The sequence below is a fragment of the Balaenoptera physalus genome (assembly GCF_965194825.1).
Source record: "Balaenoptera physalus genome assembly, chromosome: 8".
Classification (NCBI taxonomy): domain Eukaryota; kingdom Metazoa; phylum Chordata; class Mammalia; order Artiodactyla; family Balaenopteridae; genus Balaenoptera; species Balaenoptera physalus.
Window position 1 is genome coordinate 106,867,740 of NC_138887.1, and position 25,725 is coordinate 106,893,464.

Consider the following 25,725-nt stretch of genomic DNA (forward strand, 5'->3'; position numbering starts at 1 on the left):
AGACTGAAGAAGGGAAATGAGGCACCTGCTATTTTTACTTTCTTAAAGCTGCAAGGGTTTCATGAAAGAATTACATTTCTTGCAAAGTGAAATAAGTAACCAAGAACTTTAAATTCTGCACAAATAGCACACAGCATGACAGCAATTCAAATCATGATTAGTCAAGCTGAAAACAATAAAAAAATGCTAAATGTAATGAAATCTATTATTGTGCTCTTTCTAAGGAGTTCAATCAGCACGATGTCAAGATGTGGCCACCAAAGACTGATGAGCTCAAGTACTTAGATTTTACACAGATCATATGACATGTATTTTAATACTTCAGAGAAAGCATCACTACTTTGATGGAGGCAGACATCATCATCACAAGGTAATGAGTATTAGCATTAAGAATTCATTTCATTCATTCAGCATTTAAGCACTACTGTATGGCCGGCTCTGTGCACAGAGGGGACAATAGTGAGCAAAATCAGAAACGGCTGCTGACGGCATGGAGCTTACCATCCAGTGTGGGAGGCAGATTTTAATCAAATAATCACATGACTAAACATAATGGAGATAACAATACCTACATCTAATGGAGTTGTGGTGAGGGTTAAACTAGATGATCCATGTAGAGCACTTAAGATATTATAGCTAATATTAATAGAAATATGATTAGCTATTATTATGTTATCTATGTACATATGAGATATACTCAAATACTGAATGAAATCCATTACTCAGTCTTTTTAATGTTAAGGGTCACTATAAATATAATGGATCAGTTTTTCAAACAATGAAGTTATTAAATTCAAACAATTTGAAATCTTTAAATATATAGAGGTATTTTTTTTCCGTTAAGGAAAATGTTTAACTCCAGGGTTTTATATCCTTCAGTAAGTATCAGAGTGAGCTATATCATCTTACTTATTATTCAAGGGCTGGTACTTAAAAAAAGAGCATTCCAAGAGGTGAGATCACCTGCCTGTCACAACAATCAGTGGAGGCATCAGAGCTTTAAGTCAGGAAATGAAATTACACAGAGTGTTCCCGAGTTCCAGGCCAGATGTATATTTCAAATATATTGTCTCTGTGGAGGATCAAGAATTTCATCAAAAATAATTGTCCTCTTTTGAATTACTCAATGATAAAACAACCCTTTTCTGTTAAGAGTACTTGAGTAATTCACAGCAGTAACTTCTAATGGGTTGTTTATTCAAGTCAACATGTGATATTTACAGTAAAATAGGGCCTCTTATAAAGTATATGAATATAGAAGGAAGGTGTATAACATGCTTAAGATCAACGAAGGCTGGGTTAGAGCTCCAATTCTACCAGTCAGTTGTAGGACCTTAGACTAGTTACCTTCTAAATCTTTGTTTTCTTATCTGTAAAATGGGACTAAAAATAAACCTCACTGGGTTTTAGTGTATCATCAAATGAGATAATCCATGTAAAGTATCTAACACAGTACCTCACAGGGTAATATGTTTAATAGAGGTTAAGTATTATTGCTGTGGATTCCTAATGTTGGTTTACACTGGTTCTAAAAGATTATCCAAAATTAGGTTAACGCAGCTTTCTGCATAATGGTTGAAATACAAAGATATGATTTATTATAATATACTTTATATTCAGAAACAAATTGAAACGTAAGGGAGACTTGGTGTACCACCTTAGTCTTTATTCACAACTGCAGAAATGTGAGGCTTTGAGGCAAAGAGGTACTGCTTCAAATGATTTGGATAAAGCTAGTTTTCCTTTCATTATTATTTCCTTTCCATTAGTTACATTAACTGGAGAGGATTAACTGGATAGGTCTTTTCAGTGAAACAAAGTAAAGAAATAACTGCAGCAAGTATTCAATAAGATAGCTTTGTCAAAAAGATATTCTCCTGAGTCAAAATATGCAATGTCTTCCTTCCTTACTTAGTACAAGCATGCAAAATGCATATGAAAAGGAACTGTTGTGAGTTTAAACTTTCTCCTTTATCCCTGCAGACGCTGCCTTACAATTCTTATTTTAGCAGACAAAAATGACAATACTGGAAAGGCTTTGTGTGAATGACAGGAAAGAAAGGATTTTCTTCTGCAGGCCTTTGCAAAAGCAGTACTTACTGAGAAATTTATAGTACTAAATGCCTGTATTGGAAAAGTAGAAAGGTCTCAAATTAACAATCTTTGTACTTCTACCTTAAGAAACTAGGGGGAGAAATGACATATGGAAATCTCTGTACCTTGCTCAGTTTTGCTGTGAACCTAAAAAATGCTCTAAAAAATAAAGTCTATTAAAAAATTAAATTCAAAATAAGCAGAAATCAATGAAATGAAAACAGAAAAATAATAGAAATCAAAAGCTGATTCTCTGAGATCAATACAACTGATAAATCTCTAGCCAGAATGATCAGAAAAAAAATGAAGACAGAAAGTGCTAATATCAGACTTAACACAGACTATCTTCCCACAAAGAAACTCCCATGCCCCAGATGGCTACTACACTGGTAAGTTTTTACCAAACATTTAAGAAAAAAAGAGTAATACCAATTCTACATACTCTTCCAGAAAACAGAAAGCACCCAAACTCATTCTATGGGGTGACCATTACTCTAATTCTAAAACGAGACAAAGACTTACAAGAAAAGAACACCACAGGCTAATGTCCCTCACGAACACAAATTCTAAACAAAATTTGAACAAACTGAATCCAACAATATATATAAAGTATAACAGACCATGACCAAGTAGTGTTTACCCCAGGAATACAAGGTTGGTTGAATATTTGAAAAAGTCAGTCAACATAATTCATTATTTTAACATCTAAACAAAGAAAAATCATATAATCATCTCAAAAAGTATCTGACAAAATCCAACATCCTTTACTGATAAAAACTCAGTAAACTAGGAAAAGAAGGACATTTCCCTGGCCTAATAAGAGGCTTCTACAAAAAAAGTACAATTAACATCATACTTAATTTGTGACAGATTGAATGCTCTTCTCCTAAAATCAGGAACAAGACAAGATGTCTGTTTCTACCTTCTATTCCACACTGTACTGGAAGTTCTAACCAGTGCAACTAGGGAACAAACAAACAAACCCCATCTCTTTTGAAAAGGAAGCAGTATAATTGTCTTTATTTGCAGATGGTGTGACTGTCTATGTAGAAAGTCCAATGGAATCTACCAAAAAGCTACTAAAACTAATAAGTAATTTTAGCAATGCTGAAGAACAAGAGATCAATATACCAAATCAACTGCATTTTTATATAGCACTAGCAATTAATAATTGCAAATCAAAACTAAAACCAATATTATTTACAATAGCATACAAATTTATGAAATAATAAGTCTAACAAAAAATGTACAGTATCTATATACTGAAAACTACCAAACACTGTTGAGAGAAATTAGAGGATCTAAATAAATAAATGGAGAGATACACAGCATGTTCACGGGTTGGGAGACTCAATACTGTAAAGAGGTCAATTTTCCACAGATTGATGTATAGATTCAATGCAGTACCAGTTAAAACCTTAGCAGGCTTTTTAAAAAGAAATTGACACCTGACCCTAAATTCATATGGAAATACAAACAATCTAAACAACCAAAACAACTTTGAAAAGAAAGAACAATTTGGAGGGCTAACACTACCTGATTTCAAGAATTATTAAAAACTGCAGTAATCAAGAAAGCATGGTATTGGCATAAAATTATAAAATATGCAAACATATATACTGATAGAAAGCAGATTAGTGGTTGCTTATTTGGGGGTAACAAGGGAGGGACTACGAAGGGGCACTTGAGGGTAATGAAATCTACCAGTCATTATCTTGACTGTGGTGATGGTTTCATGATTGTATACATGTCAAAACTTATCAAATTGCACTCTTTAAGTATCTGCAGTTTCTTGCATTTCAATTACACCTCAGTAACATAGATTTTCCTAAATCAAGTCTCTGTGGCTCTAATTCTTGTAAAATGAGATGCTAACAAATCAATATTTGAAGAAGAATAGGGGTAGGAATGACTAACAGTACCTTCATGGGAGACTTAAAGAGCAGAAGCTATTTGAGGTCAGGTTCCTTCATTGTTAGTGCTGAATGAAAAGCTCCTGACCTCTGTAACTCAACAAACTACATGGAACAAGAAGTTTTAAAGTGGGATATGAGCAGATCGATATGACTCCTACTAGCTGGGTGGGCTTCAGAGATCAAAACAATTGTCTGGATCGCTGAAAAAAACCTCTTACCCGGTACCCCCAACTTCCAGCCCCATTATGCCTACTCCATCCTTTACTCTGCAGCTACAGGGATCTTGCTAAACACACAATGTGGTCACATTATTTCCCTTTTAAAAGTACTCTGATGACCACCCATTGCTCCTAGAGAATAGGTCTAAACAACTAAACACAGTTTACAAGACTTGGAGTGATCTATGTCCAGTGATTACCTTTCCAGCTTCAATTCTCACAAGCATTCCTCCCCACTGTCCTTTGTTCAGTTAATTCCTACTAATTCTTTAGAATCAAGCTATAATCAAACTTCTTCTGGAAAGTCATCTTTTAACTACTGCAACTTTGAGTCATACTACCTTCACAGGGGTACCCAAAGCACCTTGTATTTCCCTGTCACATTCTACTTAATCTGCCTCTGTCTGTATCCTCTATGAACACAGGTCAGGTATCATGTCACTATTATTTACTTTTGCAGCTCCAGTGCCTAGTATACTTTTTGACACATACTAAATTTTACATAATAGAAGCTTTCAGACTGAACAAATGGTGAAATTGCTCAAGCAACAGACTTGGAAGTAAGTCATCTTCTATTTCAAAGCAAATACTGATAATGCATTAGTTATCCAGTAACAGCAGCAGTTACTTGAGATCAGTGGTATGTTTACGGATGTAGGGGTTTGAATGACAATTTCACCAGCTTTCCAGCAGTCTGGATAGGTGGTAACTTCAGTAGTGGTGGTGAAATAGGGAAGGAAGATAGTGCTCTATCTAGTTCCTTTCTCCTCACCCTTGGCATTAGTGAGTTACATCAGAAGAGAGGACGTTGGACACCTATTCCGTAATCTTCATTCTAACTTCATGAAACATTACCAGCTACAGAGAAAAATTTAACCCTAATTTTATCTCCCAGATTCTGGGGATAGAAGAGAGAGATGCACAATTTCAACAGGTCCCTTAGCATTACCTGGCAATCTTACCATGTTCCTTTTTATCTTGCTTTTCTACCTTCCACAGCGACTATTTTAAATCTCTTTCATTTTTCATAAGCCTCCTGCTTCCTTTTCATTCTCAGCAGATAACCTCATATCCTTCTTCAAACAGAAAACTGTCTTGGGATGTGAACTTCCTCCCGAGCTTCTCTCTACCACACCTTCCTGCAACTGACAAATCCTTTCCTATCGAAAGCCAATCCCTCACCTAAGTTTTGGATATCATCCTTTCTTGTTTTCTTAAACTTATTTCTTTATTTATCCCTTTTCTTGCCTGTGTTTTCAACCTCTCCTGCTGTACTGGCTCCTTCTCATCAGAATATGCCATTCGCAACTCTTCGGCTAAAAACGCAAACAGCAACACAAAAACCTATCCTTAGACCTGATATTCACCTTTTAGTTACTATTCTCTTTCCTCCCTTTCATGACTGAACTTGCCAAAAGCATTGTCTATATTTGCTATCTCCAGTTTCTCACTTCTTGTTGTAATCTGGCTTCCACCCTCAATACTATACCACAGCCATTTTTGCTGAGGTCAAGGACCTCCACGTTGCGAAATGCAAAGGTTATCTCTTAGTCCTCACCTTAACTGACCTCCCAGCAGTGGCAAAGTTGATCACTCCTTCCTTTTTTAAACACTCTCTCTTCCCTTGACTGCAGGGACACCACATTATTGTAGTTTTCCTCCTACTCTGACTATTCCTTCGTTGTTTCCTCTTCTGACTTGTCCACTTCTACTAGATGTTTAAAACAAATTTTTGAGATCCTGGTTTTGAATTCAGATTATCATCATATATTTATAATTCAAACAGTTGCTAAAAATGGGTTAGCCTTATAGTCTTGTAATAGTATCTTTATAGGAATACCTTGATTACAGAATTTGGGGGGATTTCCTTAGTGACAAAGTTTATGTGTTTTTAAAGACATCATCATGCAGTAGTATCACGTGTCACAGAGCTGGGCAGCAACAAATTCTCACCATGATATGGGTGTAAATAACCAGGCAGGTGACAAATAACTCTGCACACAGCTTCCATTTGCCATATACAGTTCAAGTAAAGCAGGCTGACAAATCTAACTTGTCATCACATCCAGGCTTGTCTAGCTTCACCTTTCCCTTTTTAGCAAGAATAATTTAACCAGTTTCATTTTACTCTCCTTCCTGTCATTGCAATATGAAGCCTGTTGGTTGTTAAATATACAACAGATTTTTATTACATTAAAATTGTACTTTTTACCATATTTTTCTTGTACCAAGAAAGTTGTTTTGACGCTATTTTAATTTTTTTCTAAGTATGATATATTCCAGATATGTTATATATGTATATATAACATATATGTAATATTGGAGATATGAAATAATACTGTTTCATGATATTTTCTGGTGAGTAGTTTAAATTAATATACTCTATCCAGAACCACTATAGTGACCATGAATGAATGCTTTAGGATGTGTTGATTCCTGATGCTCCTCAATAATGACATTATTGGCATTTGAGAAAGCTGGTCATGTTTTTTTTACTTCTCAAGTACCATTGCTCTAAATAACCATGAGCCTCAGCTATACTGATAAATTCTCTTATCTGACTAGAAATGTATTGGTACAGTGATCTAGTTCTATTTTAATATCAATAAATCAACTAGCATTTACTGAGAAACCATGTTCCTAGCCTTGTGCTAGGCATGCTAAGGGTACAAGAAAGTGGAATTGTGGGTCTCTGCCCACAAGAACTTTACTCTTCACTGATTAACTAATTTGACAAAATATGTATGAATTCCTATCTATGATCTATCTATCTATCTAATACACTCACAAAAATATAAAATAACCTGCCCTACTAACTCTCTACCCAGTACTTTTCAAACTTTTTCATTGAAGTACTCCAAATAGCAAAGGATAGAAAATATATGCTTCTCTGAGTCTGAAAGCAGAATCCTAAACAAATTAAAAATTCATTCAAATATATCTGCACAAATATGCATGTATCATATGTATGTTTTGTTTGTTTTAATATAAAAGCCACAGCTCAAAACCCATAGCTACTGCTATGGGTTTTGCCCAAGGATGCTTCAGGAATTTGGGCCATGTGTACTCTATGGCTTAGAGTAACTCCTTGGAAGACCATAAGCTGACTATTGAAGAGCACAGTACAATTTAATTCAGTCTCATCTATTTCTGATGCCATGAATATAGTATGCTAATTTGTGTACCTTTCCTCTTGAGATCTACAGACCACCAGGCAATCAGTGAACAGACTTTCAAAAAGCTTACTAATTCTTCGTGTGTGCATAAATTTTCTAGGTAAAGAGTCCATGCCACTTTTCATCAGATTCTCAAAGGGGGCCATGACCCTTGAGAGGTTAGGAACCCCTTCCTCTAACGTTCACTGCCTAGTTTTCTACTTTATGAAGAGAAGTAGTATTAAACGGTGGAAAGAACACCAGACAGAAGCCCTTGGCTCTAAGTTACCTCTGCTACTGCCCACAATGGGGAAGTAAGAAGCTTGGAAGACCTTAGTTTCCTCACTGAAAAATCTGTGGCTGGAGGAGATGACCTCTAAAGTCTTTTATAGTTAGCTTACTTTTATGGTTAAATGCATCTGGGAATAATTGTTCCCCCCGCCCCCTCTTATATTCTAGAACAGAGAAATAGGTGTTTCTGTACTTCTGGCCATGAAAACAAAGTAGTTCAAGAGACTGGATGCTGAAAATGGTTGCTACAGTAGGTACATTTAACTTTCCACAAAAGTTGGATCAAGAAAGAAGATTTAATACAACAACATGAACAATGTAAAAAATATATACATACATTTCAAAGTTAAAAATTTTTTCTTTCAAATCTATTATTACTTTAAGTTGTTTTACTAACAAAAGTAGGCATGGATCTAAAAAAGATGAAATACGGTATTTGAAAAAGATATACTATTTACAATTAATTTAATTCAACAAATACTTACCGAGCCTACCATAAGTTAGGCACTGTGCTGCTACTTGCTTGGGATAAAATAGAAAGGCCCAGCTCTGACTCAAAGAATTTGCTGCCTTCTTGGGAAGCTAGCATGCAAATAAATGAATGCCATTTAGTTGAGTACTACAAAATACAGAAGGGCCTTAATGAAGAGAATTTTCAATAACTTAGTGTTAGTGTGTGGGCAATTGATCTTTTACTGCCATTTAGTTTTTCATGTATTTATATCTTGTGTTGTTAATTAGATTTTAAAGGTCCTTAGGGGTCAGAAACTACATCTTACACTTTTTCATTTCTACCATAATTCCAAATATGGTATTTTTAAACCTCAATAAAAATTTGTTTTGATTGCTGATTATAATAGCATAGTATAAAATGCTAAATTAAGAAATAACTGTATTCAACAGGGTGTCTACTGATTTGAAGAGTGTGGAGGTATGCATATGCGAGAATGGTGCCTGGAGAAATCAATTGATATATTATGGTGTATGGAATTCTCATAGGCCAACTGGAAATCCAAGAGGCGCTCATTTGGAAAGCATCTACTATACAGTGCTGTTTTGAGTCTTCACTGAAATAACATAATGTACCTGTACAGTAAGCACTCAATAAATGTCAACCAATATTGTTATCATTAGAGGCCTCAACAGTTCTCATTTGAATAGTTTTCCACTCAATTTTCTGACCTTCAACAATTCAACAAATGTAAATCAAGTAAATTAAAGTTCCTAAAGAGTAACACTGATCACAACTCTTCCTCATGCAAAAAAATTTCAACTGCTCCCTTCTGTTGAATAGAAAATCCTCACCATGATACTCAACTCATCTTCAATTCAACACCAACTTACTACTCTGGTTTTTTTACTCTCAAACATTGCGCTCCCAACACACCAGCGCTCTCCCACATCTGGAAAACTTCATGATGTCGCCTTTCTTTGCCATGGTCACCCCACTTCCACTCATGTCTTGGTGTACTGAAATTCCACTTACCCTTCAAGATCTATTTTCTCTCTAAAACTTTTACCTGATACTCTCCCTGCCCCCTGCCCACTATACTCTTGATATATAATTCCCTCCTTTTAATCCTCATAGTTCTTATTTATATGTCTCTTACTACATTTACATTTATTTAATTAGGTATTTGTTATTTATGTATTTCAATGATATAACTCCATTAAAGAAAGGACAATGCCTTACTTATTTATATATATTGTCTACAATGTCTGTGGGTGACTTGTGCATAAAAGTCCAATTTAAAGAATTAGTGTAATCATTTATACCATCTTTGTCATATTATGTAACCTGTTGTTTACCAAAACATATATACAAAACAAATATAAAGAGGTATTTAAAAAACATTGTTAAGAGTGTCTGAAAGCCACATAATCTCATTGTTGGAAAGGATTCTGTCATCTAATTCAACCACCCGTATTGCGTTTGAATCCCTGCTTGTGTATGCCCAACACATAACTGAATCTCTCTAATGAAAGGCAATTCAAGACCTTACAAATCAGTCTATTCCTTATTTAAATGCTGGAAAATTCACTGTTTACAGGTTCTGATCCTATCCTCTGGGGACACATGGAACAAGCAGTCCCTATTTTCATGTTAGATTATTAATTGTTTAGCAGTCAGATGACATGGTAACTAAAATGAAATCTTTTCTATACGACTTGCTGTTATCCTGAACTTGAATTACTGACTTTTTGAGTATACATGGAGGGCCATTACATTAACTGCTACTAAATTGCATCTTAAAATGGTCATCTTATTTTTCCAGGCTGCCAAGTTCTTTCTAGAGTCTTATTAAAAGGAATTTGTTAGTCCTCATCTGCCCCTCCCTCCAGTTGCATCTCACCTATCTTCATTATGGTCACCTAAAGACATTAAAATTAAATAAGACTAGGGAATGAGCCCCACCAGTGTCAGGAAACTTCCTTCAGTTTGCTAAATAAAGAGATAGGTAGTGTATTTGTTTGGGTACTACTGTTCAAGCAGTCTTAAATCTAGTTCATCACACTCTCATCTAACTATCCTTTCCCATATGCCCCCAAGCATATCATTAAAACATCCAAATTTCAATGAAATGCTTGAGAGTTCCTTTATCTAACAGTCTAGGAACTGCAAAAATGGAAATTAGTATGGCAGGACTTAGGTCTAAATGATCTCTTTGTAAGTGTTACAAACAACCCTACTGCTAACATACACACACACTTAAAAAGTAACATGATCAATAAATAAAATTTGAAAAATAAGAGATGTTTCTTCTAGTGAATCCTGCAATCCAAAATATGACCATTATTACTACCTTGCTGTACTTCTGTTTAATTTTTTTCTATGAAAGTAGTTGCTTGAAAAAGTTATAATCACACATTTATTTAATATATGAAATATCTTGCTATCATTCTTGAAAGCCACATAATATTCTGTCAAATAGATGTGCCAGTTTACTTAAATATTCTCCTAATTCTGGACATGTAGGTTAATCCCAAATACCCTATAATATTAAAGTTCTTATTTTACGGAACATAACAATATCATATTTCATAAATTCCAAAGCACATATTTTCCTGTATTTTTAACATGTCTGAAATCAGGTCACAAAATAGAAAATAAAGTCTTACTACTTTGCCTTCGTGAGTGGGGAAAGGGGTTATGGGTTGATTATATGCTTTGTAAAAACACTAACAGTCATTGCCTATGCCTGGCTTTGCTACAGAAACTAATAAATGACTGGATCAAGATGCTAAAATGTGAAGTACAGAATTAAATTATGCTGTATTTGGAGAACACAAAATGGTGAAATTCATGGAAAGTAGGACCTGTTGATATTATTCTTATGAAATTTGGGTGAGTGTGCCATCAATTAATTTTAGTTCAAAAATTAAATAGAATTTTTATACTTTAAATGTTATTTTATATGATTTTTATATAATGAAATATTAAATAAGTTAAACCCTAATGCTAATACTAAATGTTTGGAAGTTCTGACATCATCTGAATTTTATGTTCACAGACTTAAAAGGAAAGCAAACTGAACTCTAGTGTAAGTAATATATTCTCAGGGAAACATTCCCTGATACGCCTGTCCTAACTTCCTGTGAAAACAGACAGAAAAAGACTACCCTAAAAAGCTCAGAAAACCAAGTGTATTGGCCAACTACTTGCATATTCATTCTTACCTGCAGGGTCTGCTCTGGTCAGAGGGAAAAAAAGTGACCCACTATTTCTCTACCCACAAAGGATCATCTTAAGCAGAGACAGAGAGAGACATAGGCACATTCCTGCCTTAAGACAGAATTTTTTACATAGTGTATTAGAAGCAGGCAATAGAGAGTACAGAAGATCTCACATCAGGCCAACAAAGACACCCCAAACTAGAATTCTTCTAGCACATACCCAGGTGATAAGTATGGTCAGAAGCAATCCTCACATCCTATCTGTTCACAACCCTGAATCTGGATAGCTTTCCCTCTTTAATAGGTGAGTAACTGGGACTTCCCTGGCAGTCCAGTGGTTAATACTCTGCGCTTCCACTGCGGCGGGCGGGGGGAAGGGTTCAATCCCTGGTTGAGGAACTAAGATTCCACATGCCGCATGGCGTGGCCAAAAAAAAAAGTAAGTACCAAAAGAAAAACAATATGGGGTTGTATGAAAGCTAATCATATAGCAAAAGAAAAGGAATATCATACTGAAAACTCAAGAAACAATTTTAGAAAGCACTTACAGAGTTACCAAAATGGATTCCAAAAGACATGGTTTCTATGAAAAAGGTATTTTAAGAAGAAAACAGGCAAACATACAAAGTGAACAACTGAGATGCCAGCTGATAGGAAAAGGAAGCTGGCTGAGAGAGTAAAATATAGCAAGGAAATTAAAATTGCAATTGCAAAATTAAAATCTGTACCAAAGTCAGTAGAGTTGGGCAGCACTACTCAAATTAAGAAAATTTAATTAAATAAAGAATTGAGAACAAGCCTAAGAAAATTTCCCAGAATACGGAGCTGATAAACAAAGAAATAAAAATAATTTAAAAAAGAAGATGAATGGTGTAACTAAAGTTCAAACCTATAAATAATACAGAACCAGAACAAAGGGAACTGAACTAGTTATAAAAGTAAATTTTTTTTGAGCTCAAGAAAGACCTGAGCCTACAGATCATAAAAGCTCATTAGATTACAGACAAAATTGAATAGATCCCCTCCATTAATATAGCTTTACAATTTCTCTTTTATAAGAATAAAACAAAAACTAAAAGAAAGTAAAAAATACATTAACAGGAAAGAAAATTAAATTAGCCTGATCTCTTATTTTTGACCTCCCTACAACACTGAATTCTAAAGAAGAGGGAGAAACTATCTACAATAATATCTGGAGGAGGCTTGGGTATCAGGTATAATCCCCTGAGGAGAGTTACTGACACTTATACTAATGGGAAATGTGTGAGGTGTTGGACTAGGCAGAAGGTTGAGAATTTCTGATTTGCAGTTTGGAAAGAATAAATTATGCAAATCAATATTCATGTGTAAAGGCAGTCTTGGGTATTAGCAAATCAGCAGGTATGTCACCTGTGCTCCCTTGAGAGAGGGAGGCAAACGTGAGGCGAACCTTAGACTTCTAGTGCAGTTAATTCTCCAACATTATAGTCTCAGGATCCCAGGGTTTTCTTTTTTTAAAAATATGGGTTATATCTATAGGTACTGATCCAATTTGAAATTAGAAAGCCTTTTAAGTGTTTATTAATTCATTTAGAAATAACAAAAGACATTACATGTTAACAAATGAAATTTTAATAAAAAATAACTATACTTCCCCCATCCCAAAATTGAGGAGGATGGCACTGTATTATATTGGGTTGGCCAAAAAGTTCGTTTGGTTAGCGAACATGGTGTTCAATAAAGTTCTCTGAGAAAATGAAAAATATGCCTTTTATTTTTACTTAAAACTGAATGAACTTTTTGGCCGACCCAATTTTTTTGGTAAATTTTTAAAATGTTCGCTTCAATAGAAGACAACTGAATTCTAATATCTGCTTCCACATTCAATTTGTTTTGACATACTGTTTTGGCTGAAATATATGAAGAAAATTTGGCCTCCCACAGATATGTAGTTGAACAAGTAAAAAAAATTTTAAGTCTTTTCAGTCCATTATGGATATTCTTCTTTGACACTATATTAAAAACTCAACAAGTGGTAGTTTGTTAAAGGTTATTTACAATGTGGAATGTGAAATTGTATCAACGAACTTCATACTCTGTTACATTAAAATGTAACATACTCTGTATTTATTTATTTAATGTATTTATTCATACTCATAAATACATTAAATGTATTTAATGTAACATACTCTGTTACATTAAAATCCATCCATCTACTTACACTCTGAATAGCTCTTTTATCCATGCAGCATGATTCTGTAATCTCATGCATTGGTAATTTAGAATATATTGGTTTACTGAGTTATGCAGATCTTCCAAATGTTGACAAATTTCTTTATACAATATCAAAACATCACATTCATTGATATCATTTCAGATCTCACTGGAAAAGTCTTTAAATACTGGGAAGCTGTCAAACTCAAAATGGCAGATATAAATGTTCCAAATTTGAATTTTCTCTTAAAGCTTGAATTTTGTCTTTGGCAATAAAAATTATCAGCTGTTTTCCTTGAACTGACAGTCTCACTAAATTCATTTTCAAGACAATATCTGCCAAATACCCAAGTCTGAATAACTGAATTTATAATTTGTCAGTGGGTTTTTTTTTTTAAATGGTGTTTCATAAAAAAAGCAGCTAGTGCAAGCTGTAACTCCAACGAATGTAGAAGTACTTTATGAACACTTTCCATTTCTTCACACAGAATACTAAAGAAGTGTACTCCACAATCAAGATTTAGTAGAAGTGAATTATTATTAATCTTCATCAAGGGGATATTTTTAAACTACACATGTGTGTAGGTAAAGTTCACAATGACTAGCAGTTATACAGTTTGGTGCCACTGCCTTGATTCACACAGCAGTTTTACTCGCCTTTGCTTTTGCACCATCAGTAAAAGTATGATCACAATCAAAAGAAAAAATAAAGTCTTAATAGTATTATGAAAAGAGTTTTGACCTCATTGAAAAGGTCTCTGGGGCCCCTGGAGATCTACAATACCCTGAGAACTGTTGCTCCAGTGAAACAAAAGAGAGGAATTCAAAATTAGAACACAAGAATGGGGAGTTCTGGCATAAAAGAATCAATAATGAAAAGTAAAATTAAGTGAGCCTTTACTTAAGCATATATGATTAAAAAATAAGTCTTGAGAGAGCAGATATACAATTTAACAAGTATAAACAATCACACATTTATATAAAGTAGAAAGTAGGTGAGGAAATAAAAAGCCTACTAGATTGTCAGACACAAGGTCTTATTAAGTGACACACTGACAACTAAATGCTGTACATGGGAGGCTTTTAAATAAATGATGGCATAACCTCCATGAAATACTATGCGGAATCATTCAAAATGAAAATGAAGAGTGGCTTATACTCCTTGAATGCTTACCATGTGGCACGCACTGTTACAAGTACTTTTCAGGTATTAATTCACTTAATTATCACAAAAGCCTTAGGAAGCTAGTACTACTGTTCTTGTACAAGGAAACTAAGGCACAGAGAAGGTAACTCACACAAGTTCTGTATTGTTGAAATGCAAGATGACCATGCTATTGAGTCAGTAAAGCAGGTACGATCCTATTTATTTCAAAACTTAGAAAAATATGCTTATACATAATCATAAAATTTCAGAGAATACGTACAACAAATTTATTAGAAGAGGATTATGAGAATATTCAGACTTTCTTATTTTAGTAGTATTACATTTTTTAAAAATGAGCATGCATTACTTTTATAATAGATTAAAGCAAGACAGATATTTTTGTTTTGAAAAACTAAAATCAAAGGCTACTGCTTAGCAAAATCTAGACCTAAACATTTTTTTGTTTCCGATGAAATTTAAGTTCTAGTAACTTTTTGGAAGAAAAAGAAGAAAATAAATTCTGACAGCTAAAAAAGGCAAAATGAAAGCAAGTTTAAACAAAGTGAATTCAAAGTCTAAAAAGCAGAAAATTTAAACTGATCAGTTATATCAATAAATGTGACTAGGTTTATCTATCAAAGATAAAGAATGAATCTTGGATTTTGTTAAATGACAACAAAAAGAAAAGCAAACAAAAAATCCAACTAGAAGCTGTTATTGAGCAACACACCTAAGAAACAAAGTAATATGAGAAAATGTGAAAAATATAAAAGAATGGGCAAAAATATATCAGGCACATATATCTAAAAAACTAAGAAGAGTAATATTAACATATGACAGAGTAGAATTAAAGGCAAAGAAAAGTAAATGGGAAAATGATGCTCATTTTACATTTTTAAAAATGTAGACGTTAGTCACGAATTTTTATCTGAAGAATATCAAGAAAACGACTGACAAAAATAGTGTTGTACACAACTCAACATTAAAAAAAAACAAAACAAAGAAAAACCCCAACCCAATTAAAAACGGGGCAGAAGAACCGAATAGACATTTTTCCAAAGAGGAAGTGCAGATGGCCAACAGGCACATGAAAAGATGCTAAACACATCACTAATCATCAGGGAAATGCAAATCAAAACCACTACGAGATTGCACCTCACACCTGTCAGAATGGCTATCATCAAAAAGAATGTAAATAACAAATGTTGGTGAGGATGTGGAAAAAAGGGAACCCTCGTACACTGTTGGTGGGAATGTAAATTGGTGTACCCACCATGAAAAACAGTATGGAGGCTTCTCAATAAAAACAGAACTACCATATAACCCAGCAATTCCACTCCTGGGTATATATCCAAAAAAAACCAAGTACACTAATTTGAAAAGACACATGTACCCCAATGTTCATAGCAGCACTATTTACAATAGCCAAGACATGTAAACAACCTAAATGTCCACTGACAGATGAATGGATAAAGAAGATGTGGCGTGTATGTATATGTGTATACACACACACACACACACACACACACACACACACACACAGAATACTACACAGCCATAAAAAAGACTGAAATTTTGCCATCTGCAGCATCATGGATAGACTTGCAGGGCATTATGCTAAGTAAAATAAGCCAGACTGAAAAAGACAAATACTCTATGATATCACTTATATGTGGAATCTAAAAAATACAACAAATTAGTGAATATAACAAAAGAGAAGCACACTCACAGACACAGAGAACAAACTAATGGTTACCAGTGGGAAGAGGGAAGGGGGGAGGGGCAATACAGGGGTAGGGAATTAAGAGGTACAAACTATTATGTATAAAATAAGCTACAAGGATAACTGTACAACATGGGGAATATAGCCAATATTTTATAATAACTATAAATAGAGTATAACCTTTAAAATTGTGACTCACTATATTGTACATCTGTAACTTACATAACATTGTACAGCAACTATACTTCAAAAAAAAAGTCTATCAATCTCCTATAACCATTGCTGAGGAAAGAGGAAGAAAGAATCAACAAAATGAAGTATACATTAAAAAAACAGCACTGGAGTGAGGGACTATCATAATAATCTCAGTCTTTGGCAGGTAAGAATATACCCGGGCTTGATTAATAATTAATGAGATTGAATTAATATATATCAAACTCTCGACTCTATGGAAACTACAATTCTATTTCCACTGAATATTAACAAAACTCATTTATAATAGACTGAAGAAAACCTCAATACATTCCCAAGTTTAGGAGCTTATAGAACCCATTCTCTAATCCCAATGCAATAAAACTAAAAATTAGTACCAAAAGCTTTAGCACAAACACAAAACAGAACAAAAAAACCAAGGGAACAAACAACAAAAATAACACACAAAACAACACACAAACACACACACACAACCAAACCAACACTTAATGTCCTAAATTACTGACGGAGTAAAGAGGAACTCAATACTAGAATTACAGACTATTTTGAAAATAAGGTAAAAATGTTAATTATATTAAAGAATATTACTTATAGACAGAATCAAAACTGTGAAAAACCAAGTGAGCTTTTGTGAGATGGTTAGTTAAATTAAAAGTATGGATTTTTAAAGTCTGCCACAATTCTTTTCCTTCACATTAGATTTTGAAAACATTTATAGTTCTGCTTAAGTCTTGAAACAACAACAAAAATTTTAAGTACACTAATTGTGATAACTTTTCATATTAGCTGAAAGGTAATGACAATCTTTACAAATTTAGAAGTCCATAAAAAAGTCTGTATAGAAACACCATTCAATCCATCTTGCTTCCTAAGAAAATTAACCTCAGAACATCTGACTTCAAATATCTATCCTTCTGGGCTTCCCTGGTGGCGCAGTGGTTAAGAATCCGCCTGTCAATGCAGGGGACACGGGTTCGAGCCCTGGTCCGGGAAGATCCCACATGCCGTGGAGCAACTAAGCCCGTGTGCCACAACTACTGAGCCTGTGCTCTAGAGCCCGCGAGCCACAACTACTGAGTCCACGTGCCACAACTACTGAAGCCCGCACGCCTAAAGCCCGTGCTCCGCAACGAGAGAAGCCACCACAATGAGAAGCCCACACACTGCAACCAAGAGTAGTCCCCGCTCGCCGCAACTAGAAAAAGCCCACGCACAGCCACGAAGACACAGTGCAGCCAAAAATAAACAAATTAAATAAATAAATTTAAAAAAAAAACATCTATCCTTCTAGTTTTGTAAAAATCAGTGTTAATAAGAGTTCATTAGAGTTCCTAATGCTTGAGAACCCCCCCAATATTTATATATATTTATAAATATATATATACGTATACATATATTATATATCCATCAATATTTCCTTTAGAATAATTGTTCCCAAACCTGACACTGTTCAAAATATATATATCCTTATAAAAATGAACATTCAGAACAGAAGCAAGAAAAGAATTAAGAACAATATACAACAATTACAGCACTAACTGCAGAAAATCTCCAAGCTAATTAAAAAAAAGAAAGTCTTAATATTTTGAATCAGTCTAGGAGCCAAAGTACTCGCTGAATTCATCTTTCATTTTAAACAAAACTGGCAAACTAATACCTGGCTTTGGTGGTCTTGTGTAGCAATTTGACTGTTTCCTCTTGAATAACAAATTAGGGGGAAAAAATGAGCAACATTCTGTGCCAAAGGTAAAGAAGTCTTACAAGGACTTAAATTATTATTTAATTATGAAGCTTGAAATGCTGAACCACTTTTTTACATGATTAAGTCAAAGCAGCCTGGCATCTTTTTTATTTGATCTCCTCGTCCTTTGTCTTACTTACACCTTAGAAGTAGTTAAAAGTATCAGAGAACACAGAACCCCCCTAATGCACTGGGTGACAAGAGTTAAATCCTGTAAGGATGTTAACTCCCCCCGCCCCTCCCTATTCAGACACCCTATCTTGCCAGTTTGCTAACGTCAAGAAGGAGGTGAATTGGTTCACTTGGACTCTGCTAATGCCCTCTTTCCTATTCAGACTTTGGATGCTCTTCTTTTCCTGTCATTTAGACTCTAAATTTTACCAATGACTTTCACCTTGACCTGATACTCCTTAATCTGATCTTGATTTTGCCTTCTGGATAGAGAATAGCGGCAAGCTCTTTCTACATAAACTCCTCTTACCCTGGTATACACAGCTCTAGATCTTTCATCAGACCCTGAAGGTTTAAAGAGTTTTTCATTCACTAGTCATTTAGTCATTCATTCATTCATTCAACAAATATTTATGAGCTCCCACTATGAGCTATACATTATTCTAAGTGGTAGAAATACAGAAGTGAACAAAAAAGGCAAAGTTCATCAGGTCAAGTAATGGCCTGTAACCTGCTCAGCATGAGCTGGACTATGGTCACTGTGGTTCTAAAAGTTTCTCTTTTGACAGCAGTTTGTGCTAAGTCAAACAAAAATTCAAACTCCATTCCTCCTCTCCCTCCTTAATTAAAAATAATAATAATAATACTCATGTTCCTGTAATGGAACAAGAGTGCTTTCTGGAATCTAACAGATCCAGAAATAAATTCTGGCTCTGCCATTTACTAGCTTGGTTACCCTGGGCAAGTTACATGAATTTCTTCAAGTCTCATTTACCTCATCTGCAAAAACAGTCTTTTATGGTCTTTTTTAAAACAAAATTTTCTGACAATTAAACAAAAAAATGTAGACCAAGCACTCAGTAAACAACCTCACATTAAACAGTGGCCATTGGGATATTGTGATTATTGTTATTTCATAGCACAGTGCAAAAATTAGGTCTCTAGTCATAGAAAACAAACTTACAGTTACCAAAGGGGAAGGGGGGTTAGGAGTATGGGATTAACATATTCACACTACCATATATAAAATAAACAACAAGGCTTTACTGTATAGCACAAGGAACTATATTCAATATCTTATAATAACCTATAATGGAAAAGAATTGAAAAAAAATTTATATATATATATATATATATATATATATATATATATATATATAAAAGAATCACTTTGCTGTACACCTGAAGCTAAAACAACATTGTAAATCAACTATACTTCAATAAAAAAGAAAAAAAATTAGGTCTCTGGTTTGCTTTATCCGTGTTCTAGGGATATTACTAGTCGAATTACTTATATGGTCCAGAGAGTAAATTTTCTTCTGGTAGGCTGCTGTTACTACTTCATTGCAAGCGCAGCTACTAGAAGTTTAAGGCAAACAAAGGGTAATCGGTTAGGTACACCAGTAAAGAAATTTCAAGGGGCTTTATGATAGGAAGTGTTCTATCTCTAACACCCACAATCCAAATACAGAGTAAATCAGGAAGAGTATAGTTTACTTAGTATTCCTATTTTTTTAGATGTCTAACTCTTCCTTTCACTAGATTTCCCCTAGTTTTTCTCAATCGTTGCCTTCCCCACTCTCCTACATGGCTTTAATATGGAATAAAAACATATCTTTAATAGTTTCAGATTTCCTATCCTTAATAGCAACGTTTTTAAAATGCATCTCAAAAGTGTAGTTTGGTGGAGATAGTTACTATAGATCCAGTACTTCTTATAGGCCTCTACTACACAGGATGAGGTTCATTTGAATAATAAACATTCAGATGGGATACTGTTCTTTAAAATATTTCTAAATTAAATGGTTATCTGGCTCCTGCAGAGAACTACTATTTTAGGCTTTTCCTACTTTTTTAGGCTTTTCTTCAGGTGAAAAGAAACGAACAATTCTCTTCCTTTGATCCCTAAGATATGAACACATTGCTGCAACTGAGCTCTAAGGCATAAGTACATACTCTACTGTCACAAGAAACCAGTGTCCTCAAAAGCTACTTAACAAAGAGTAGATTAAATTAGCATACATGTGACCATTTTGTAGTGCAGCATGTAAATTAATACTGGACACCTGACTGATTGTAGAATGCAGCAAAACTATTAAATTTAACAAACTCTATACAGTTGAGTCAATGTCCCCAATAATTCAGTTACAGCTAAGTATTAACTGTCCCCACTTAGAATTCAGAAGACTGTAAGACTGGGGTGTTTAGTATTTTTATGATGACAGATCCTTTTGGGAACTGGATGAATGCTATGGACCTTCCTTTCCTACGACCCTCCCTCTGTCCTCCTCCCCCCGCTGCCACTCAAGGTTAAAAGTCCTTACCTTAGGATATTACTTTGCCAAGAAAAATCATATATTACTGCATTGGTGACATTAGTGGGTAAAACCAGTACCAGAGTTATAAATACCAGTACCAGAGTTGCATATAATATTATATGAAACTTTACGATACAGGAAAAAGATAGATGGCACAACAGAAAGGTAGAAAGTCTGAGAAGAGTGTAAAATAAAATCAGCTTGCTCTTAGTCTACATAGTTTCTACAAAGTTAACAGTAAAGTTCTGTCACACCAAATGCATCAAACTCTCAATGTTATAAATATGAACTCATTTCAAAGTAATGAACAATGATACCCATAACAAATAATCATTTAATGAGCATCTGTTTAATAAATGTAATATATGAAGATACAGCTTCATAAAACACTTTAAAATGTTTTAAACAATAGTTTCTTATTACTAGTTAAAAATCCATACTAGGCTGATCCTGACCAAAGTGATCACCTTCTAATATCCAACAGATCAGTCACCTCAGATATGTTCCCAAATGAGGGTTATTTTCACTGACAAAATTACTATGAGTGATAGTAATTCTGACACACTTCAATGGTTGTGATGGCTGAGAATCTGGCCAAAAAGAAAAAAATTGTTTGCAGTAAAAAACAAACACAACACATATACCTTGTTTAAGGATGAGAGCTACAAAATAAAATGAAGTCCTGTGTTTTTAATACCATTTTACAAATAATTATGTATCTCTGTCTCTGGGACTCTTAACCTAGGACTATTCAAGGTTCTGAAAGTATGTATTCAAATTATAGGTTCATTTTCATTAATTTACTTATTAGCAGCATCACACAGAACTAACAGAAGGCAAAGAAATAAAATGTGCACAAGAAAACATGTTAAGTACAAATGTGTAAGTCTTTATAAGTATTTTTAATCCATTAAAGTGTTAAGCATCTATCTTTCTTACTAACAAAAAAACCGTTTAAAGTGGAATCCTGCAATAATTAAGATCCCAAATCTTATGGTATGTTACCATATATACCATCTATACATCTATATGGAACTTTCAAGTTGTTTTTTTTCTTTCAAAATGACTACTTCAGGCATTTAAATTAGTTTTATATAGTTGATTTACTTATTAAAAGCACACTTTTCTTCTTTGAAAGGTTTAAAAGCAATTAGACTTAGACATTTTCTAATTGAAAATAGCGAAGCATTAAAATTTTTACTGGTGGTATAAAATTACAATTTTAACAAAATACATATTTCTATATGAAAACTACCAAAATTAAGAAAATCCAGGGCTTCCCTGGTGGCGCAGTGGTTGAGAATCCGCCTGCCAATGCGGGGGACACGGGTTCAAGCCCTGGTCTGGGAAGATCCCACATGCCGCGGAGCAACTAGGCCCGTGAGCCACAATTACTGAGCCTGCGCGTCTGGAGCCTGTGCTCCGCAACAAGAGAGGCCGCGATAATGAGAGGCCCGCGCACCGTGATGAAGAGTGGCCCCCACTTGCCGCAACTAGAGAAAGCCCTCGCACAGAAACGAAGACCCAACACAGCCATAAATAAATAAATAAATAAAAATTAAAAAAAAAAAAAAAAAAAAGAAAATCCATCCAAAACATTATAGCAGTATCTCAATGTGGAAAAAAGATTAGTATGATCAAAAAGTAGCTTCAATTTCAAGAAACTAATTCATGGCTCCATAATTGGAATAAATTCCTAAAAATATTATGTAGCCTTGAAATCCCTTGTATTCTGTTCCAATGGTTTATAGTCTTAAAGACTGTATCTGTAAATAATCCCATGATAAGGAGAGAGAGGGAGAAAGGGAGGAAAGGAGGGGGCAAGAGAGAAGGGAAGAGAAAGAAAAATTCAGTCCCTAAAATTTCAGGCATGACCTCTGTAGAAATCTGCTGAGTGGGAAGGGGGTTATATATTTTCTTAAGATTGTTTTTTTGTCGCCATCATACATGAATGACAACTTAAATATATTTCTTCATATCTTTTATTCCTGACATAACTGCTTATTTCACTGTTTTCCAGTACCATCATAGAAAATAACCTAAGGTAAGATGATTTTTTTTTAACCCCTTGGAAATTGTTATTTTGCTCAGAAGCTTATAGACTAAAAAAAAAAAAAAAATTCATAGTTAATCATTTTAGCCAGCATGTATCTTGCTCTTCATTTGGGTTTATTAATTTTGAATAGACGTGTAGGGACCGTCTATTTCCAATCTGGGATCTTTTTTCTGAAAACCTGTATTTCTATTTATCCGTTCAAACTTGTATGTTCTTCCCTATCTTCTGCTGGTTTGATCTCAGTGTTTTACCTACTGTAATACTTAATCTTCATTTTTTTCCATCTAGTATTTCACATGTAGTTCTGAAACATTTCATTGCAAATGATGCGGAAAGAATACTCTTCTAGAACGAGTCAGATCAAATCCAATCCTTCCACTCATTAGTTGTAGGATTGCAGGCAAGTTACTTAATTTCCATTTCCCTAACTATAAAACAGAGATAAGGCCTACCTGGGTAGATGTGAGGATTAAATTTCATACATATCTGTATGTATATTTATTTATTACGTGGGACCATACCTGGCACAGAGTGAGTACTCAGAGAAAGCATTCTGTTCTCATTATCTTCCATTTTGAATGTGATGTTCTATAGCGTTCACTCTCCTCTATATTGCAACCAAATATGACTTCTTGGCTCTTATAGCAGTCTATTCTTTTTATACAGTTGTATGTTTTCTTAACACGCTTGTATAGTTGCTTTCTAAGTTCTTTTCATATGTCACGTATTAAATAGAGAAATAATTTATTGAGAACCCATACAACTATCTATCTTATTTGTTGTTTGTCCTGTACACCCTTTTATCTGAACCTACCAAAGAAAACTCATCCTCAGAAGACTTACTGAATACACTCTAGGTCTCAAATGATATTTGATGAATGAACTGTGAATGAACCAGTGAGAACTGTGCTAACTAGCCTTCTCTTTCACTCCTAGAGTTGGAAATCAAGCCAGGTCACGCGACTGGCACCAGGGCCGGAAAGAGAAGAATCCCGGCACGTTTTTTGTGATGGATGACCTTTGATAGCTGAGAAGATTTTGTAAAATTCCCTGTCACAGTTTAAAGATCTAAATTAGTTTCTCTTTGCATGTTTATAAGTAATGATTCCTAATTTTCAGAATAATTTTAGGCCTCTTGCCTAAAGGTTCAAATTTACTGTAGAAACACTATACTTTTTCTCTTAAAGAATTTCATTCAGCCTCTCTTCTCTCTTCCTCCTATCTGTACATGGCTTTCCATGCCTTGCTTTTCCTTACAGTTCAATACCTTTAAACCATAAAGAGCATATTTTTGGAAAGGCTGATCCCCAAAATAAGTTTTTTTTAAAATAAATTTATTTATTTATTTATTTATTTTTGGCTGTGTTGGGTCTTCGTTTCTGTAAGTGGGCTTTCTCCAGTTGCGGCGAGGGGGGCCACTCTTCATCGCGGTGCGCGGGCCTCTCACTGTCACAGCCTCTCCCGTTGCGGAGCACAGGCTCCAGACGCGCAGGCTCAGTAGTTGTGGCTCACGGGCTTAGTTGCTTCGTGGCATGTGGGGTCTTCCCAGACCAGGGCTCGAACCCGTGTCCCCTGCATTGGCAGGCAGATTCCCAACCACTGAGCCACCAGGGAAGCCCCCAAAATAAGTTTTATATTTGATCATATATTTTAATTATTTTAGATTTCAAAAACTCAAAGGGAAAGAAATGAAATTTAGTTTATCGGACAACCTGGTTTTTGTAACTTCAATGTTATGCAGGAGTGAGCAAACTATGACCAGTGGGGCCAAACCTCGTCTGCTGCCTATTTTTGTAAATAAAGTTTTACTGGAACACAGACATGCTCATTTGTTTACATATCATCTGTGGCTGCTTTTAACAACAGCAGAGATGTTGTTAGATGTGATAGAGACTGTATGGCTTACAAAGTCCAAGCTGTAAGAGAGCCTTGATGTCTCTAAGCCTCCTCTTAGGAAAGGGTCTAAATAAAACAACACAAATAGCAAATATTTACTAAACAGTTACAATATCTTAGGCACTGCTTTGCTAAATTTTACATTAACTATCTCTTTTAAAAATCAGGTAAAATTTTTGCATAAAATTTATGGCTAAAACATGGTGAATTGGGTACTATTGTAATCCCTATTTTCAGATGAGAAAGCTGAAGTTTTTTTTTTTTTTTTAATTTATTTATTTTTGGCTGCGTTGGGTCTTCATTGCTGCGCGCGGGCTTTCTCTAGTTGCGGCGAGCGGGGGCTCCTCTTCGTTGTGGTGCGCAGGCTTCTCATTGCGGTGGCTTCTCTTGTTGCGGAGCATGGGCTCTAGGCGCGCGGGCTTCAGTAGTTGTGGCACGCAGGCTCAGTAGCTGTGGCTCACGGGCTCAAGAGCGCAGGCTCAGTAGTTGTGGCTCGCAGGCTTAGCTGCTTTGTGGCATGTGGGATCTTCCTGGACCAGGGATCAAACCCATGTCCCCTGCATTGGCAGGTGGATTCTTAACTACTGCATCCCCAGGGAAGTCCTCTTTTTTTTTTTTTTAACAATTTAAGTTATATTGGGATTAAATGACAATTTAAGGCAATTATTAATATATATAGTAAATAAAACAGAAATACTGGGGCTTCCCTGGTGGCGCAGTGGTTGAGAATCTGCTTGCCAATGCAGGGGACACGGGTTCGAGCCCTGGTCTGGGAAGATCCCACATGCCACGGAGCAACTAGGCCCGTGAGCCACAACTACTGAGCCTGCGCGTCTGGAGCCTGTGCTCCGCAACAAGAGAGGCTGCGACAGTGAGAGGCCCGCGCACCGCGATGAGGAGTGGCCCCCGCTCGCCACA

At 35.1% G+C, this 25,725-nt stretch overlaps 1 protein-coding gene and 2 long non-coding RNA genes across 4 annotated transcripts in view; 1 reads left to right on the forward strand and 2 right to left on the reverse strand.

The window, feature by feature from the left end:
- The window catches only part of LOC309666074, a 30,131-nt gene extending 10,464 nt beyond the window's left edge, over positions 1 to 19,667 (forward strand). The window contains exon 2 of the long non-coding RNA XR_014266870.1: positions 225 to 19,667. This is a non-coding gene — a long non-coding RNA (uncharacterized lncRNA). The remainder of the gene's footprint in view (positions 1 to 224) is intronic.
- The window catches only part of MTPN (myotrophin), a 63,122-nt gene that overhangs the window by 25,718 nt on the left and 11,679 nt on the right, over positions 1 to 25,725 (reverse strand). The window lies entirely within an intron of this gene.
- Positions 17,802 to 25,292, reverse strand: LOC309666090. Its single transcript, XR_014266887.1, has 2 exons — positions 22,453 to 25,292; positions 17,802 to 22,136 (listed from the first exon to the last, which is right to left on the reverse strand). It is a non-coding gene; the product is annotated as an uncharacterized lncRNA (long non-coding RNA).